Here is a 20,105-nt window from a genome sequence, read left to right on the forward strand (position 1 = left end):
TGTAGAGCCATTTCACCCTTGCAAACAGAATCAGGACCAGGTAGCAGACGCTTTGCCACATACTTGGCAGACTTACCTCCAGATGTTGCCTACTAAAGCTGATTTTCAACTACTGATAACTGAGGTTCAGGCAACATTTCGCTCTGAAATTAGGGTCCTCCGCACTGATTTGCAGTCTCTGGCTGGGAGAGTGGAAGCTATAGATGAAAACTTGCACCAAGCTAAGGGAGATATTGAGCTCCTTACCCGCAAATATGGGGAGTACCATTTGAAGATCAGAGATTTGTACCATCATATAGAGGATATGGACAATAGGGGCCACAGGAATAATATTAGAGTTCGCGGGCTGCCGAAGCCACCCGTGGCCCGGACCTAAAATTGGTTCTGCAGGCTTTTTTTAACCGCCTCCTGGGGCGCCCTTCTTCACAAGATGTGGGAATATTCACGGCCTATAGAGCCACCCGGCAACCTGCTTCGGCCTCAAGGCCGCGTGATGTCCTTTGCCACTTAGCTGATGCAGATTTGAAAACTGAGATCATGGCTGCTGCACGGAATATGCGCAACTTGGAATTTGACAGAGCCCCTTTACAGCTTTTTCAGGACTTGTCATGGCACACCCTGCAACAACGACGCCTCCTGCAACCTCTCCTCACCTTGCTTCGGGATCAACGCATCCCCTATCACTGGGGTTTTCCGTTCTGCCTAACAGCCCGCAATGAGGGGAAAACGGCTGTTCTACGCTATCCGGAGGACTTACATGCCTTCTGCCGAGATATGAGTATAGCTTTGCCCAAACTTCCCGGATGGGAGTCAGAGGATCTTTTACCTTCCTCACCCCGGCCCTTGCAGACCGCCACGTCCAGAAGACGCACAGGACGCCGGGCTCGGCGGTCTCCTCCACCTCCTCCTTCTCGAGACAGTGGACAGTCTTGATGGGGCCTGGCCCCCCAAACTTCTGATGCTGCTCTGCTCTTTTGATACAATTTAAAATATGTTACTGCTCTACTACTTAAATTGGTGTTTAACCTAATAATGTTTTGCCTTTAAAATCCTTATAGAGCTAAAGTTTTTATGGTTCATAATAGTAGAAGCGACTATGCAACTGGATAGTACTTGGTTGGCGGTGCTTATTGTTTCTTTAACCCTACCCTGGGGATTGTGGTTCTTGGCCTGGGTGGGATGTCATCTGGCTTAGATATCATGATCTCTTACCACTGATGAGCTACTGTATGGCTTATGTTGGTCAACCTTTGTCTGGAGCATATTTTTGTTTTTTTTACTGCCCTAGGCATGGGTCTGGATCTGTGACTTGGCCTAGGTACTTCATGAATATGCCTGAGCACAACATGGTTTTACTAAATGTTGTATAACTTGATTATGTTTACCCAAATAAGTGCTGCCTTTTTCTGCTGTTCCAGGTTGTAAATTTGCCCTTTTTTCACGAATGCCGCTGGATTGCCTTTTTGCCCCTGGGGGGGGCTCTGTGTTGGGGCAGACTTGCTCGGCCATGGTGGGGAGACCCTCCCTGGAGGCTATACTGATGTGTGCTAGCTGGTGCCATTTCCTTGTGATTGTGATTGTTCCGGAGATTGCTGGGTCTTTGACTCCTGTGGGGGTGTTGAAGTGTCTGTCACGGATGTTTCTTCCCTGCTGCCCCTTTTTGAGGCATGGGGATCGGCAGATACTGAACACCCCATGGTCGCTGGGGTGCGACTACTTTATCCTGGTTTGTTGCTTATATGTATGTTTTTGTTTTTTGTCTGTGATTTTGTTTTTTATAGCGATAGTTTTCCCTTGCTACTGCCCACCTAACTCCCCACCTTCCCCTATGGGGTGATCTTCATATCCCTTCACATGCACTTTAGAGCAAAGGCTTGATCTGTACTCAGGGATCTATGAATACCGAAAGGGTCTGCACATAACTAACTTTTTTTCATTCTATTATGGCTGCTAGATTTTTATCCCTTGATGTGCGGTGTTTGAATTCCAACACTAAAAGGAAATCGTCGGAGGTGGTCTTTTTACAAGAGACACACTTTGATAACACGGGTACTTTTAATTTTGCCTCCAAATTTTACCTGGGAGTTCATGTGGCTAACTCCCCCTCTAAAAAGCAGGCGGGGGTTGCAATGTTAATTCGGGATTCCACACGTACAATAGCTGACACTGAGTGAAGATTTCTTATCCTGCACGGTACCCTCCGAGGCGTCCCTTTGACATTGTGCAACCATTATGCTCCTAACACAGGTCAGATTAAGTTTCTTACTAGGAATCTGGCCCTTCTGGAAGATTTCACTCACACCTATCTGGTGGTTGGGGGTGACTTTAATTCTATTTTCTCCCCTACACAAGACAGAATGTCTGTGTTTACATCTCCCCCACCTCCAAATGTTCTGCAGCACTCCAAACTTTTCATACAGCTTATTAGACGCCATCAACTGTATGACAGCTGGCAGATTCAGCACCCCACAAGTAGACAATACTCCTTTTATTCTCACCCCCACAAAACACACACCCGCATTGATTACTTATTTGTTAATTTACCGTTACTGAGAAATAGTGCTTCCGCGGATATACATCCTATTTCATGGTCGGACCATGCTCCGATCACCCTGGAGGTTTTATTTGCCCCTTTTAAGATCAGGATCTGCCACTGGAGACTGACTGACTTTCACCTTAAAAATGAAGAAACTAAACTGTCACTCACTGCGGGCATACAAAATTATTTTACAGAGAATAAAGGTTCAGTGACTCACACATCCACCCTTTGGGAAGCTCACAAAGCGGTGATCAGGGGTCAATATGTTGCCCTAAGCTCCCGTATTAAAAAGAACTCCACTCTACAGCACACCTTGACAGAGAAGGCATTAAAGGTGGCAGAGGAACGACTTACTAATAGTCCATCTCTGGCTCACCTGCAGGAGGTGAGTTCCCTCCGCTCTAAATTACGGGCCCTAGAGTTGAGGAAAGTTAGCTGGCTGATGCAAAGAACTAAACAAATCTATTATCATAAGGGCGACAAGGCCGATACGCTATTAGCAGGTAAACTGCGGGACACACAAATGAACTCAACCCCTATGGCCATTAAGGTTGTGAAAGGTGTTCTTTGATATGACCCCTCTCATATAGCCTCCCGGTTTGAACAATACTATACACACTTGTACCACAGGGTACATCAGGCACAAAGTGATATGGGGCCCAGGCTACAACCTACTATTGACTCATATCAAGCAGACCTGAATCTTCCCCGTTTGAAGGCGGAACACCTGGCACACCTTACCAGCCCAATTACTGGAGAGGAGGTTTCGCAGGTTATCTCTCACCTCCCTTTACATAAGGCCCCAGGCCCTGATGGGTTACCTTACTTATATTACAAAACCTTTTTGCCACACTTGCTCCCCTATTTAGTGGATTTATTTATTGACTTTTTACAAGGTAAACCTGTCCCGCCTTCCATATCATGCTCCCATATCACTCTTATTCCCAAACCAGGTAAAGATCCTCTAGAGTGTACTAATTATAGACCTTATTGCATTGCTAAATTCAGGCCTTAAAATTTATTTTAAAATTCTAGCTAATAGGCTCTCCAAATATATGCCATACCTAGTGCACAGGGATCAAACAGGCTTTATCCCATTTCACCATGCCAGTGAATATACTCAAAGAGTAATCAGCATCGTTGATATTCTCAACAAACGCAAGCTCTCTTCACTGATACTTAGCTTAGATGCGGAGAAAGCGTTTGATAGACTTAGCTGGCCATTTATGCTCTCCACGCTGTCCAAAATGGGGTTCTCTGGACCATTCCTGGATGCCATACGTTCCCTCTACTCTTGTCCATCAGCATCAGTCAAACTACCTCATGCCTCATCGGCGCAATTTCCAATTAAAAATGGTAGGCGGCAGGGGTGTCCCTTATCCCCCCTACTATTTGCGCTTAGTATCGAACCCATTGCTGAGAAGATCCGAGCCAATACCGATATTCAGGGAGTACTAGTGAAGGGCTCCTCCTTCAAAATCTCTTTATATGCAGATGATGTACTTTTAACTTTTACGCAGCCTCTTACCTCCCTCCCGAACTTATGGGCTGAATTGCACACCTTTGGTACTGCCTCAGGCTATAAGGTGAACTCTTCCAAAACGGAGGCCTTACCACTACACATGCCACCCTCACAACTGTTGGTGCTACAAGGTAGTTTTTCTTTTTATGGCGGGACTGCTCCCTAAATTATTTGGGCACTCAAATTACACCACATATGGCCAACTGTATGCTCGTAACTTTCCCCCGCTGTTTCAGGAGATATATAATTACCTGAACAAATGGAAGGGGCATTCTCTGTCTCTTATGGGCCGTATAGCATCCGTGATGCTATTACCCAAGCTACTCTATTTATTTGAGACCCTTCCGGTCAGGGTTCTGGTTTTGACCCTGAAAAAGCTACAGGCTGGCTTTGTAAATTTTATTTGGGCATATAGGAGACATAGACTGTCCAAGACAGTGGTTTGTACACCCAAAGATCTGGGTGGCCTTGGGGCCCCGGATCTTATTAAATACTATCTAACGGCCCACCTTCGATTTCTGCCCGCATGGACCTAATTGTTTTCCTCCAGTGTCTGCCGGGAGATAGAGGAGGCCTGGCTCGCCCCTCTGCACCCCAATGTTATGCTATGGAGTTCTTGACTGCTACTGACAGATAGAGATTTACTCGCACCGATGGTGTTTATGAGGAATATATGGAGAGCTCACAAACTTAAATATGGCCTTTCCCCTCCTGCCTCTGTACTTACCTCTATTATACACACCCCCCTGATACCCGACAGCCTTACCAGATCTATGTGGCTACCCTGGCGAGAGAGATGGCTTTTTCATATCCAGGATATTTGGCATCCCTTGGAGCGGAGATTACTTACCTTCCCGGAGTTGCGGGAGAAATATGACCTCCCCCGCACCTCCTTTAATGCATACTTACAAATCAGGCATTTTGTCCTCTCTCTTCAGCAATCTCCCAGCTTTTCTCAAAAAACTCCCTTTGAAAGGTTGTGTGCAGCTGGTCATTATGCTAAGGGCCTTATCTCCTCTATCTACCATCTTCTTCATGTGTCAACAAGGGAGGCCTCTGGTAAATTTGTTTTTATGTGTACGTGGGAAACTGTCTTGGGCCGCACCCATGATGGGGAGGAGTGGTCTGCCGTCTGGGAGGCAGCAAATAAAAGCTCCATTTATAAAGAAAATTTATATAAGATTTTATTCCGGTGGTATCACATCCCAGATGTGCTCCATAGGCTATTCCTAGAGGCTGATCCGACTTGTTGGCGCTGTAGGTCCTACCTCGGGACTCTAGAACACATTTTTTGGTTCTGCCCTATTATACAAAGTTACTGGGATAAGATTAACCAGCTACTGGGGAAGGTGACCAAATGCCGATCTACTTTAGATCCTCTACATCACCTGCTAGGGTTGCCCTTAACAGGTCCTACCAAGCTCATATCCAAGCTCACCACACACATCTTGGTAGCGGCCCGTACCCTGATCTTCACTAAGTGGAAGTCTGTCTCCCCTCCATCCTTAGAAGAACTATACGCCCGCATTCAGGATATCTGAATGATGGAATACCTTACTGCCCTGCTCAGGAACACTGTCACTAAATTCGAACAGGTCTGGGGGCTATGGGCTGACTATTATGCTCAATTACAGATGTGATGGTCTTATTTTGCTCCCCTCCTTTTGTTATATAGCAAATCGCCTCAGAATCCCTTTTTCCCTTTTACTCCCTCCCCATTTTTGATGTTATGTCCTGTATACAGGAATTTATATGTGTGTGTGTATATATATATATATATATATATATATATATATATATATATGTATACTTGTTCCTACTTTATGCCTTATGGTTTTGGTAATATGTTGCTAATGCTCCTGTATGCTGTGTTTTAATGAGATGATGTGGCCCTGTCCAGATGATAAAAATATCAACAATGTAACGAGTCCATAATTTACTAAATGGAAGGAGAGTGGAGACGTTGGTATCTGCAAACAGATTTTATTCCCATTCTCCCAGGTACAGGTTTGCATAGGATGGGGCACATTTCGTCCCCATAGCGACACCTTGTACTTGTAGGTATGTGGTGTCCTTAAAAGTAGAAGTGTTGCGAGTTAGAATGTATTGTAGTAATAACACAATAAAGTGGTTATACTGACATACTGGATCAGGCTATAGTAGAATACCTCTTTCATGAGGTATGCTATTGTAGAGGGTTTCCATATCAACTGTTATAAGCAAAGAATTAGAGGGAACCTTCATATTATGTAGTTTTTATAATAGTTGTATTGTATCTCTCAAGTAAGAAGGAAGATTCACTACATATGGTTTTAAATATGTGGCAATTAGGTCACTCGCATTGGTCGAAATAGAGTTGATGCCCGCTACTTTAGGGCGGCCTGGTGGATCTTTATAACTTTTATGTATCTTTGGAAGGCTGTAAAAAGTTGGTAAGACTGGATGTTGGTTCCAATAATAATAAGTTGTAATAAAATGGTATTTCTTGGAAATTACTTTCCAAGATGTCTTTAGTTACAAGATTTACAAAAGGTTGTACATGTGGGTTGTACGAGATAGGAGGAAAAAATGTAGATTTTTTCTGTTTGATTGGTATTGGTATTGATTTAGTAGGGGGGTCTGGGTCTATAAGACTACTAATACTTTCTCCATAGAGTTCCTGTAGAATTTTTAAGGTCCTAAAGTCATCAATTTTAAAATCTTTGAACTGAGAAATAAGTGTGTTAGGTTCAATTTCTTTTTGTCATACATTTTAGGGTTAAGTTCCGAGCAACTAAATGTATGTCTTTAATATATTCGAATTTATTAATAATACCTACATTACAGTGTTGGTATCTAGGTGTCTATCTTCCAAGGTGAGAGTGTCTAAAGGTAGGCTGTTGACCTCCTGGGTGATGGGTGGTATTGGTCTCCCAGTATTTGGACCAGATGTAGACATACTTACAATGGAAGGTTTTCTCTTGTGATCCTGTTGTATATGATCACTAAGAACACTTTTATAACGTTTTTTACCTTTTGGGGCCTTTGTGGATAGTGTCAGACCTAAATCTGTGTGAGAGGGAACAGTTCCAATATTGGTTGCTGGACCTTGTGTAGGGTTTAGGTTTGGATCAAAGAAGGATTGGTTTGGATTGGGTTTATCCCATTTGTATGCTTTTTTACGTAAAAATATCTATTTGTCTTTTTGGAATTTTTTATCTTTTTTGTTGAAAATGTGTGTATTGAATATCTCAAGATGTTGTTTAAGAAATATATACTGATCTTTAAATTCCTGCGAGTTAACCAATTTGATAGTTTGAGAATAGAAATCTTGGAGTTCCTGTTCAATAATTCCAAGTTCTTTTCTATAATAATCAATTAAAATATGCATCAATCTGTTACTGCATTCAGTTAGAGCAGTTTCCCACTCATCCTTTATCCATTCAGAGTGATGGATATTGGGAAAGATTTGAATACGTAACCCTGGTGGGTTAAGGTTATCAGTGATATGTTTTTCAAAAAATCTTATGTGCCAAAGCATAAGAGATTTTTTCTCAAGGATAGTTATAAATTTTGAAATCAATGAATTCACTTTAAGTGAGTTTGGTTTGATTGAACTACATTGGTCTTCAATATTGGACAAAAAATCATCCCAATTTGTTCCAAATACATCCATAAAGAGTAAGAGTGCTTTACAGATACTTATAAATCACCAGATAGTACGCAAGAAGAGGGATTTAAAGTACAGTAGTATCCCTCAGAAAAGAGCCAAAAACTCGATATGGTGCAAGTTAAGAAAGTTAAAGGCTTAAATTCTAGCCCAGTTGCCAACCCTAAGATTAATCAACATAAAAAGAAAACAGAAAAGGTAGGGTTTTTCAGGCAAATTGGTATTTTTGTATTTATACACAAATCAGGTATTGCAGTACAATTAACTTATACAGTTTGGTATGACCTGGAACTTGAGTTTTAGTCGATACCAATTTGGCCCTGGAGGGGCACTAAACATTCAACTTCTAAACAAAATCAACAAATACTCAATACTTGTGTTTTATATGTGAATCAGAATACCCAACGCATTTCGCCCGATATGGGCGTCTTCATACATACACAGGTGTACAAAAGTTCATTTGCAATGTCTATATTTATAGCAGTGAAATATACTTAATCAGTCCATTACATAACATTATTAGTGCATAGATAAACAAACAAGAGAGAAGGGGATATATATATATATATATATATATATATTCACTGAAGACAAAAGAAAGCTTTTAATACTACCAAGAGTATACATATGCAATGGTACACCACTGAGTAAGTTGTTTGCGATCCAAAACTGACTCCCCTAGACTCCTGATTAGGTTTGTTGAAAAAGAAATGCATTGAGTAGGAGTATTTAGTATGCCCATGATGGAACAGTAATGAGATATATGTGCCAATGAACCACCTGCAGTGATGATAAAATATTGAATGTACTGCTTTGGCTACTATTTGTGTATCCCTGATGCTTGTGACACATTTTTAGTAAATTTGTCAACAAAAACCTTTTTAATAGATGTTAATGAATAAAGATACATTGGTTTTACAATTATTGGATAATTCAATATTTCTTAGCTTTGATATGGGGTTTGGGGGGCAGTATTAGTGATCTTGGTGGGTGACTCTAGTTAAAAAGGGAGGGGGGAAGTGTGTATAGAATTTTCAAGTGTGACCTGCTGAAAGAGTGATAAGGGTGATAAGGAGGGTGATTACGAATTTGTAAGTGTAAGCCGGGTGATAGGAGTAAAATATTAATGATTTTGATGGGTGACCAAGGTGATAAGGGTTATTAGTGTTATTGGTAGGTTTCCCAGGTGAAAAATGGAGTATTAGTAACCCTCAAGTGTGACCCCAGTGCAAAAAGGAGAGTATTAGTAATCTTGGTGGGAGACCCAGGTGATAAGTGTGGAATTTAAAAAATTTTGTGATCATGATGTGTGTGACCTGAATGATTAGAGGAGAGTACTAGTGATCCTGGTGCTTAACTTTGGTGATATTATTAATGATCTTGGTTGGTGTTCCTGGGAAATAGGGGAAATAATAGTAATTCTCAAATGTGACCCCCATTGCTAAGGAGGGAGTAATATTAGTAATCTTACTGGGAGTCTGGGGTAAAAAGAAGAAGTATTGGTAATCCTAGTGGGTGACGTAAGTGATAAGGGAGAGGATTAGTGATTTTTGTCAGTGACTTGATTGATAAAGAAGGAGTATTATTTAATTGATTGGGAGGGGGTGTTAAGCTACGTACACACGGCAGATTTTTATCGCCCGATAATCTGCATCGGCCAATTATCGGGCGAAAATCTTCCGTGTGTACAGTCGGTGTCGTCCATCGTCCGGACGACCGACCTGCTGGATCCACGGACGATGGACGACAGCCGATCGTAATGAAAGGGAAGGGGAGAGCGCGCAGCAGGGTGCCGCTCCGTCGTTCTCCCCCTCCCCTCTCCATAGAGCATGAACGGTGCTGTATGTACAGCATCGTTCATGCATCTTGCAGCCCCTTGTCGTTGGAAAGGATCGTGAAAGATCCTTTCCAACGACAAAAATTGCAAGTGTGTACGCAGCTTTAGTGACCCTGGTGGAGGACTTGGGTGATAAGGAGGACTATTAGTGTTAGTGTGTTCCCACTGATAAGGGAAAGTATTAGTCATCTTGGTGGGAGACCTAGGAAAGAAGGGGGGTAATAGTAATCTTAGTGGGTAACCTGTAGAAGGGTAAGGTGTGTTAAGTAGTTTGAAATGTGACCCAGGATATGAAGAGAAATAATGGTAATCTTGGTGGGTAAGCCAGGTGATAAGAAGGAGAATTAGTAAATTTTAAAGGATTCCCGGGTGAAAAGAAGGAATTATTTTTGACCTTGGGGGGTGATTCAGGTAATGAGTGGGGGGTGAAAAATGTGTAAACAAGGCCCCTGGGCCGGATGTGCTATCCTATCTATACTATAAAACATATATGCCCCAGCTCCTCCCCTATTTGGTTTTGCTATATAATGATGTTATGGAAGGTGCTAAGCTTCTACATTCCTAAATTTCTGCATTCCTAAAACCTGGGAAAGATCCAGCGGATCCAACCAGTTACAGGCCCATTGCATTGCTGAATTCGGACCTCAGAATATTTACCAGAATTTTGGCTACCAGCTTTGGTAGGTTCCTCTCTGCAATTGTTCACAAAGACCAAGTGGGATTTATTGCCTGCCGTCAAGTATTACACTGGGAGGATGATAGATATAGTGAATACACTAAATAAATTAGACCAGGGGGTGCTACTCTTAATTCTTTAGATTTAAAAAGTCCTATATGCGGACTACACACTTTTAACCCTGACTAACCCACTGATCACTTTACCATCTCTTCACAAAGTGCTTGAGAATTATGGTGCACTTGCAGGCTACAAAACCCCTCTAAAACAGAGGCCTTGCCGAATAACCTTCCAGCTGCAAATGTACAGTCGCTGAAGGAAAACTTCCCATAAAGATGGAAACTAGATGCTTTTAAATACCTAGGGATATATATTACACGTACATATCAAACTCTATTCAAACATACCTATCCCCCACAAATCAAGTGGTTATTACAAAAATGGAAAACGCACCTCCTTTCTTTCTTTGGGCATATAGCAGCAGTAAAAATGATGATTCTTCCAAACTGGTCTACCTACATGAAACATTGCAGTTGACTGTGCCTGCCCTTCGGCTTCAGCAGACTAAAGTCCTTACCTTTATCTGGAGGTAAAAAATGTCACAGACTCTCTCAGTTGGTTTTCTGCTCCTTGTGGTCTAGAGGTGGGCTAGGTGTTCATGGCTTTATCTGACTTTAAATATTATCTGGCAACACACCTACGTCAGGTGGCGTCCTGGGCCACACTGAGGGCATATACTGGACAGAGATAGAAAAACTGTGGATGGCCCCAGTACATCCCAACTCTATGCTGTGGAGCTCCCCCTGTACTTTTAGGAGATTTATCATCATTAGCCCCAGCACAGTTTACAAGACAAATATGGGTATATTGTAAAAACAGATTTTAACTTACAACTACACCTAAACCTCTCCTTACTTCTTTCCTGTTTAACCCACAAATGACTGACAGTTTGAAGCAACGTATAATTCAAACCTGGGCCTCAAAGCAGATTTTCTACTTTGGTCATGTTGCTCACCCGGTCACTCAAGAACTTTATTCATTTGCAGATGTGCAACAAAAATATAACCTCCTTTCAACAGCTCTATTCAACTGCCTTCATATTCATCAATATGCCCAGTCCCTTACTAGAACCCGGTTTTCTCTGCTCCCACACTGGCTCCTGCAAAGGTCTCATTTCTGAAATTTATCAAATTTTGAATATAGAGTGGTAAGCCCGAATGTGGTTTGGGGTAAAAAAAAACAGCTTAAAGCAGTAACCCCAAGCCACACTCGGGGTAGCTAAAAAAATAAAGCCTTACCAGGTCCCATCATCGTCCTCCGGCATCCTCCAGTGTTCTGCCATCCTCTGGCTGCGAGTGTGCTGACATTCCACGGGAGTTCCCAGTGACGTTGGTTCTTGAGGCCGTTGCTAGGGCGCAGCAGGAATTTCAGAATATTTTGTATTGCATTCAATAAAAAATAACTGTATTGAATGCAATACACTGGATTTATATGTCTAAAAGCAGTACATTGTCTTTCATGAAAATTTATTTTACAGTATAATATATTAGTATAAGTATAATAATGTTTGAAACGCAAAATCATGTCAAAGTTTATTATTGAATTTATTAATAAATTTATTATTTTTTTAATTTATTATTTTGACATGATTTTGTGTACTGCTTTTAGACATATAAATCCAGACAGAAACGAACTGCCCAGATGGTTAACAAATAGCAAATGATTTTTAGGAAATCCATTTCAGGTTTGCTAGATCACCCAGCTTCACTGATGAAAGTGTGTCTTCTCAAGCTTTGGAGATCTTTATTAAATCAGGCCCATTGTGTTATCTAAGACTCCTCTTTGACAGCTCGTGCAGAGCTGCCATACATAGGAGAGAAGTGAAGCAAGCAGGAGACTTCCCCCTGTCGACCCATAGGTGGAACCATCCGCCTCTTTGCTATATGAATTCCCACCCCTTAGACAGGTGAAAGGAGGTTCCAGACGGCGTTTAGGGCACACTCACCTAAGTCAGAATTCCTCATCTCCCAGCATTTACAGACAGTGACTTTTTGCTGTGCAGACTTGAGTATCCTCTTTCCATACAATCTTCATCACTATTCAGTTTACCATTCTTCTTCTTCTCTCCTCTGTTACTATCTTAATTCCAGATCCAAAGTACTAATTAAATTGGAGCTTACCATATTGGACCACCATTGACATATTTGACAATATCACCCTCTCTGGCCCCTCCTTCTCCCTCATATTAACTCCTGTAAGTCAATGCTTTTTATTCTCTATTTTACCTTTTTCTCCCCACTGGGCTCATTTTCATATGCTGTATTTCCTCCCCCAGTATACATACCAACCTCCTGATTATTTACATCCATCTGAACTACCCAATTGAGTTTATCATATTCAAATACAGTACTTCATTCCACTACTGAACCCATCTAAGCTATCACGTCAATCCCTGCATCTGAAAATTCCTATCATTTCTTAAGTATGTGACACTAAGAAATTTCACACCTAAAAACATCATATACACACTCAAATCTTCTTTGGGTAAATTTTATGAATTTATTCAGTCTTTGTATTTATTCATTTTTCTTATAAAATCCATCATAAGCACACTAAATATATCTTCTTCTACATTATCATCTTCATACAATACATTTTACTAAGTCCTATTGGTATTTTGACCAATGCTGATTATTTCATATTTGAAATATACTAATTATCTATGTCTTATGGTATATGTTCAGTACACTCTCTACTCTCTCCTGAAGAAGCCATACAGCGAAATGCATCAGGAAACGATAAAAACCTTTTGCTTTATACTGATTTTGAGATAAAATAGTTTGCTTTTGTTAATGTACTGGTTTACTGCTTAGTTGAGCTCTGTATAGCCTAAAATATCCAATATGTTTATCTCTAGAACTACTGAAGTTGCCACAAGGAGCCATTCTTTCCTCTCTTCCTTTTTTATTTGTGCATACAAAGACACTGGATTAATGACATAATAAAAAACAAGTTTATGTACTTGCACTTAATCTGAAAAAAAAAGAAAATCAATGCAGCCACCACATCTAATATAGGAAAACTCAATATAATATATTTTTTTCTTGGGTTTAGATAATCTTAAATTAGTCAGTAAAGAACTTCCCATTTAACTTTTTCACAACACCCCTTTTGCCCCCTCCCCTTTTTGTTGCTAATATTGGCATTGTGAACTCATTCCCAAAATCTAAACATTCTCTCACATGGTAAGTTATTACATACCAACATTTACCACTACTAAATTAGAATAAAATGTTCCAGATTAGGAGACTATGTTTAGAACCTGGATGAGGGAGTTATGTGTATTCAGTCTGTCTTATTTGACTATCGGGTATGGAGGTTTTGTGCACATTCGTGTGTGGTGTCATCATGTTAAAATGAAAATAGCTCTTCAAGGCCTCCAGCAAAAAAGGATGTAAATGCATATAAGTTTAGCAAGGGATTTTAAAAAATCAAATGATTTAAAATCATGTATTGACCCGTAAATTAATCTACAAGCGGCATTGATTTAAAATGACTAATGATTAGTGCAGCTATAAGATGCTAAAAGAACTTATTTAACCTTTTGGGGCTAAAAAAAGTATGAGTAATTTAATTTCATAGCTGGACTGCAGGTAACTCCTGCAACTGTTATAAAGTGTATCATAATAAAGAGTATTTGAAGTCTGGTCATTTATCCAAATGTTAATTTTAAATCAGATTTTTTAGCCTGATAATGATCTAAAACAAACTAGAAAATCCACCAGTAAATGGCTTGAAAAAGAAATAGAGCATTTTGGACTGATCCAATCATGGCCTGATTTGAAACCCATTGAAATTTTGTGGAGGGATTTGAAACCAGCAGTTCCAGGAAGGAAAGCCACAATGCAGCTGAATGTATTATAATTAAAATGTTAGGGATTAGTAAGCACCTATTTAACATGCCTACAAGAAGCAATTTCTGTTAAGGAGGCAATACAGTGTTAAAAAAAGATGTACCGTATTTTTCGGACTATAAGACGCACTTTTTCTTCCCCAAAACTGGGGGGGGAAAAGTGGGTGCGTCTTATACACCGAATACATGTTAAATATACCGGTAATTTAAAAAAATCATACTCACCCGATACCGCGATCTTTTGTTCAGAATCTTTTTTTTCTAGGTTTTTCTCCTTTAAAATTGGGTGCGTCTTATAGGCCGGAGCGTCTTATAGTCCGAAAAATACGGTATTTACTTTTCTTACAATAAACTATCATATTAATTTTTGTTTGATAAATAACTGAAAAAGCAAATTGTGCTTGATTGAGTAGCCAACTGGCAATGAATATTTAATAATGATAACTGTAAAGTTATGCAATTTATTATTACACAGTAGCGCCGCCAGATTACGCAGCGCTTTAAAAAGTCCATTGTTATATCACTAACTGTCCCTCAAAGGAGCTCACAATCTAATGCCCCTATAATGTCATTAACACAGTCTAAGGTCAATTTGAGGAGAAGCCAAATAATCTAACTGCATGTTTTTAGAATGTTGGGAGTAAACGGGAGTACCTAAAGGAAACCCACGCAAACATGCATGCTAACAACATGCAACCTTCAATCTAGAGGAAGTTTTGGAGAAGGATCTGGGGATTTTGGTAGATCACAGTCCTAAAGTATCTTGTACTGCCATCACCTGCAATTTCCATGGTAAGCAAAATACTTCCTAAATGTAAAGAGGTAGAGATGTCAGAGACCAAAATATATTCCTGCCCCTGCACAAATCATTAGTCAGAACTCATCTGTTACAGAAGGTAATATTTGACTGCCATAAGGAATTAGGAATGAATTTTTGTTTTCCCTGTTGGAGTAAATTAAAGCAGAATTTAACCAAACAATAAAAAAAAAATCACAAATATCTTTAATTCCACAGATCCCCTTTCTTTGATCCGGTCCCACACCATCCTGTAATTTTCCTTCATCCTGGCACGAAGGAAGCAAAGAGCACCATCATCTTCAGCTCTCTTCTTTTGGCTACGTCACCCGATCCCACATTGGGCAGGTGCAAGATTGGTTAACAAAGTCTGCTGTAAAGGGCATCTCTTTCCCCTTAGTGTAGGAAAATGTCAGGAGCCTCTCAACTGTGTCAACTGTGCATATATGTTTCTATTTGGAATACGCATATTTCTAGTATGTGTATTTCCCTAGTGGTTGAACCTGATGAACTTGTGTCTTTTTAAACCTGGCTAACTATGTAACTTCATGTTTATATTTATTGATAGGCACTGTTAAAATGAAGGTCTAATGTTTCCTCAATTATGTTGTAAATTCAAAAATTTTATGAGGTGCACTTATTCACATTATTGCACTGTACATGTGTATCATGCTTCTATTGGAAAAGGAAATGTTTATGACCAAACCCCTGTTTGAATAAATGTGCAAAAAAAAAACATTTGTACTTGATGCAGATAATTAATGACTTGTTCATCCTTGGGAATAACGTGACTGAAAGAAAAGCAAAGAAATGCAGTCAGGTTTCAGCTTTAATAAGTTTGATTATCCATGACTCTTTGTTGGTTACAAAAATGCTATTGAACAATAACTAAATTAAAATTAATTAATTACCACATAATATCCTAGGAAAGATTTTTAGGCCTTCCTTGATGTATGATGGCTAAGCCTGATTTATGGAACAATGCATCAGTTGAAATCGATTTGCAAATCCACGTTCCGGATTGCCGTGTTTGGTTGCACCCCCATCACCACCAAAAAAAAAAAAGTTGAACTGTTTTTTTCAAAGAAGTTGAATTTCTTATGATTTACAGTCTTATGATTTACTTTAGGAGTATTTGCATTGCAGGCAGGTGACCAGGGAGATTTGAAAGGTAAAGCAGTCACAATTTGTTTGCTAGTGATAAAGGATGCAGTCGGGGGGGTTGAAACAATTACATTTTCAGAATTCAGACTCTGATCTCTGTACAACTATTGTAATAGTGCCTTCTGATTAATAATGACCAGAATTACTCAACTGTTTTCTGTAACAAAGTATAAAATCTCTGATTCAATAGAAAACAGTATGTATTATCTAAAGGAAATGCTAGAAAGTGATAAATTCCTACTTTTTAATAGGATATCAATTAATTTTCTGTCCAAGACACCAAAGGCTACATACAGATTTCCAATGGATCTTGCTCAATAATTGGCTCAGGGCTGATATCGGACAAGAATCTGGCATGTGTACAGCGCCCGTCGGATCCACAAACGATGGACGACGAACGATCCTAATGCAAGGCAAGGAGGAGAGCGTTCAGCAGGGTGCCACTTCGTCGTTCTCCCCTTCCCCTCTCCATAGGTGCTGTATGTACAGCACTCGTTGATGCATCGTGCAGTCCTTAGTCGTTGGAAAGGATCATGAAAGATCCTTTCCAACTACCATAATTGCAGGTGTGTATGCTGCTAAAGTCTTAAACTTTGTATCTTTTCCTACCCATCCTACTGAAACATCTAAATGACATTACAAATAATACTTTTTCACAACAATCTGATATATGCAGTTCACCATTTAATTTCCCATTTTTAAATGTAATATCAGCATAGGTCATTATGTAGTACATAAAGTAGTGAGTCCAAAATGCAATAGGCATTTGCAACCAATTAGAATTTGCGTTTCTCTAGTCAGGCTTTTACAAAATGGATTCTATTAGTTGCATTGCATTCCCCATTTTGTGCTTCTTATATAAATTTCTTCTATTCTATTCCAATTACTATCCTTGTTCTTTACCAATATAATCTTCTACATTCAAAATGATCAAACCTTTCTGCCTCTCTATCTCTCATATTTTTCAGAAGCCCTATTAACCCTTATTCTTTATATTCAAACTAACTCATCAAGCCCCCTTGATTACATCTTATATTGATGACTAAGATGCATTTTTCATCTAATTAGGGTCCAAACACAGTGAAAATAACATTCTCTAGCTATACCTTTAGAAACTGAAAATCATGTTGCATGAGACATATCAGGATAAATTAGAAACTGAACCAGTTTTTCTTAAACCAAAATTACTCTAGATAACTCATTCTGTGCACATCTTGCCTATTTTTTCGTATGCAGTTTATTTGGGGTATAATACAACCTCATAAGCACCTTGTAAGCATTTTCTTTATACACTGTGCATATTGAGCTCTTACGTGCACTATCCCAAATGATTTTCCAGAGTTCAAGAGGAAGTTCCCTGCCCTAAGTTGCTTCCCATTTAAGCATATAACCATGTTAGACAAAGGGGCTTGCTGGTTCAGTATTCAATATCAGATAGATGCCCGAGATCAGTCCCCTCTGGGAGGGTCCCCCTGCACAAAATTTTTAAATTCTGTCATACGAGAAAATGGCGAATTTTTGGCAATGGACTGGGCATAATGCCGTATTTGAAGGTACCCATAAAAACAAGTACGAGGTATCTCAGACCTGTCATTCAGCTCCTGAAATGACAATAAGCATCTGGTACAAGGGTTCACAATATGGTGAAATTGAAAAAGACATTTGTCCCACCATGGTTGAACCATTGAGCGCGATAGACTGTCTGGCAGGTGTGGAGTATAAAGGAAGGAATTAAGTAATGATGCAGGTGCTGTCAGGGCAATTTTATCCTTACATTGGAGCCATATACCATTTGAAAAATTCATAGGCCCCAAAAGGGACTGTTCTGTGGCATCATGAAGAGAGTTCCAGAGAAAAGAGTTAGGATGTATAGGTGCCAACCACAGTTTTTCTATTTTCGTCCATCTAATGAAAGAATGCAGCGTAGACCAAGAGGCAAGGTGATGCAAATGTGTCGCCAGATATTACCTAAGAAAGTCAGGGACACCAAGTCCACCACTTTCACGCAGGGAGCATAAAACTGATTTAGGCAAACGATAACGTTCTTATCCCCATATAAAATCAAGAGCTGCCGCCTGCAATCTTCCAAGAGAGGGCCTAGGAATAGGGATAGGTAGTGTTGCAAATAAATACAAAAGTTTCGGCAAAATGGACATTTTATTTAACTTAATACGACTTAACGACTTTTATTAACTTAATACATTAAAAAAGCGAGCTCTTTAAAAAGTGAAGGATAATTAGATGCATACAAAGTATTATTTGAAGCAGTAAGAAATATCCCCAAATATTTATTATGGTCCGGTCGCCAACGATATGGGTAGTGCGCCTGAAGTTGCTGCTGGAGAGAGGGCGGTAAATTTATGAAGAGAGCTCTGTTTTAAACGGATTAATCTTATAGCCGGACAGGGTGCCATACTCATTCAGTACTATTTAAATTAGGTAAGGAGATGAGAGGATTAGTGAGAGTCAATAAGACATCATCAGCATATAGTGCAATAGTGGACTATTTAGTTTTAATAGGAACCCCTTGAATATAGGGATTTTGTCATATCATTCTAGCCAGGGGTTCAATACATAGTGCAAATAATAAGGGGGAGAGCGGGCATCCCTGCCTAGTGCTATTTTGAATTGCAATTTTAGGGAAATTTGCATGGGTAAAACGTACCTTCACCGAAGGAGATGTATAAAGTGCTACAATGGCTGTGAAAAGGGGGTCTGTGAGACCTATTCACTGTAGGACTTGCATAGGAAAGGGCCAGCTGACTCGACTGAATGCCTTTTCAGCATCTAGGCTCAAAAGTACCGCCCCTCAGTCAAGCTTATTCAGGGCATCAATAATATCGATTGTACGCCTAGTGTTATCACCAGCTTGGCAAAGGTTATAAAGCCAACCTGATCCTTGGAGACAATTCCAGGTAAATACATTCCCAGTCTACAAGCCAAAATTCTAGTAAAAATGTTCAAATCGGAATTCAAAAGGGCAATAGGGAGGTAGCACTGAACTAACTTTCACTTAATAATGATGTATATTGTGTTACCCCCTTATAAATAAGGAACATTAATAACAATGTAATATAGACATAGCTGTGTGCTAGACAGAAATATGAAGAGATATTTTAATGATTATTGCCCCTTTACCTGTGACATTGATCCATGGCTAAAGCAAATTACTGCACACCTCGAAGCATGCTGAGTTATGTTACATTGTAGATCCAGCAAATCACAAGTCTAAGCTGATTTAAGAAAGAAACACATTTCTGTTTCGGGTTTGCTAATGTTTAGTTCTGTTTCAATCATAACCTGATGATTCCTTTATGTTGCCATACATTTCTGGTAAACCAAGAATGTAACCATCAAACTATCTGAAAGTAATAAACTTCTATTTTAGAGTAGGGAGTATGCCAAATCATAATAACATATCATAACAGTAATAATTAGTAATAATATACTCAACATAAAACATTTGATTTCTCTGTGTCATCATGTCAAGGACTCTGACTTATCTTGTCTCTTTCATTAAGTCACTCCCATTATAGACATTCTACTTTGTTACTTATCCTCCTTCAAGATCGTAAGAAAAAAGTGACACTGAAGAAATTGAGTTTCGCGGTGGTGGTGTCTGTGTGTGTGTTGTGCAAAATGAGCAGCAAAAAACAGATTGTTGTGCTCTCAATAAAGCACCAAAGTGCACTAATAATGAAATCAACAAATAAAGAATAACATACAGCACACACACACTTTTTTCATCATACTAGAGGGTTTTGCAATGGATGCATAGCCATGCCTGCCACTCCTGAATAATTATGTTTAAATAACCTCTTTATGATGTAGGCAATTGGCATCTGTCTGATCAACTATTTCAACAATGCTTATAGAGAATTATTGCTATTGCAAATTCAAAGGCCTACCATTTGGATTACTATTGTATCCTGCAGAGATAGGAGTCGTTAGTAAGAACCCAGCAGTTAGTGTCAGGGACACATTTTTGGACATATCAGTAGAGCGAAAT

The 20,105-nt window shown here is 39.7% G+C and overlaps 1 long non-coding RNA gene across 1 annotated transcript in view; it reads right to left on the reverse strand.

The window, feature by feature from the left end:
- The window catches only part of LOC140343731 (uncharacterized), a 554,400-nt gene that overhangs the window by 495,436 nt on the left and 38,859 nt on the right, over positions 1–20,105 (reverse strand). The window lies entirely within an intron of this gene.

Source organism: Pyxicephalus adspersus, chromosome Z (assembly GCF_032062135.1).
Source record: "Pyxicephalus adspersus chromosome Z, UCB_Pads_2.0, whole genome shotgun sequence".
Taxonomy (NCBI): Eukaryota; Metazoa; Chordata; class Amphibia; order Anura; family Pyxicephalidae; genus Pyxicephalus; species Pyxicephalus adspersus.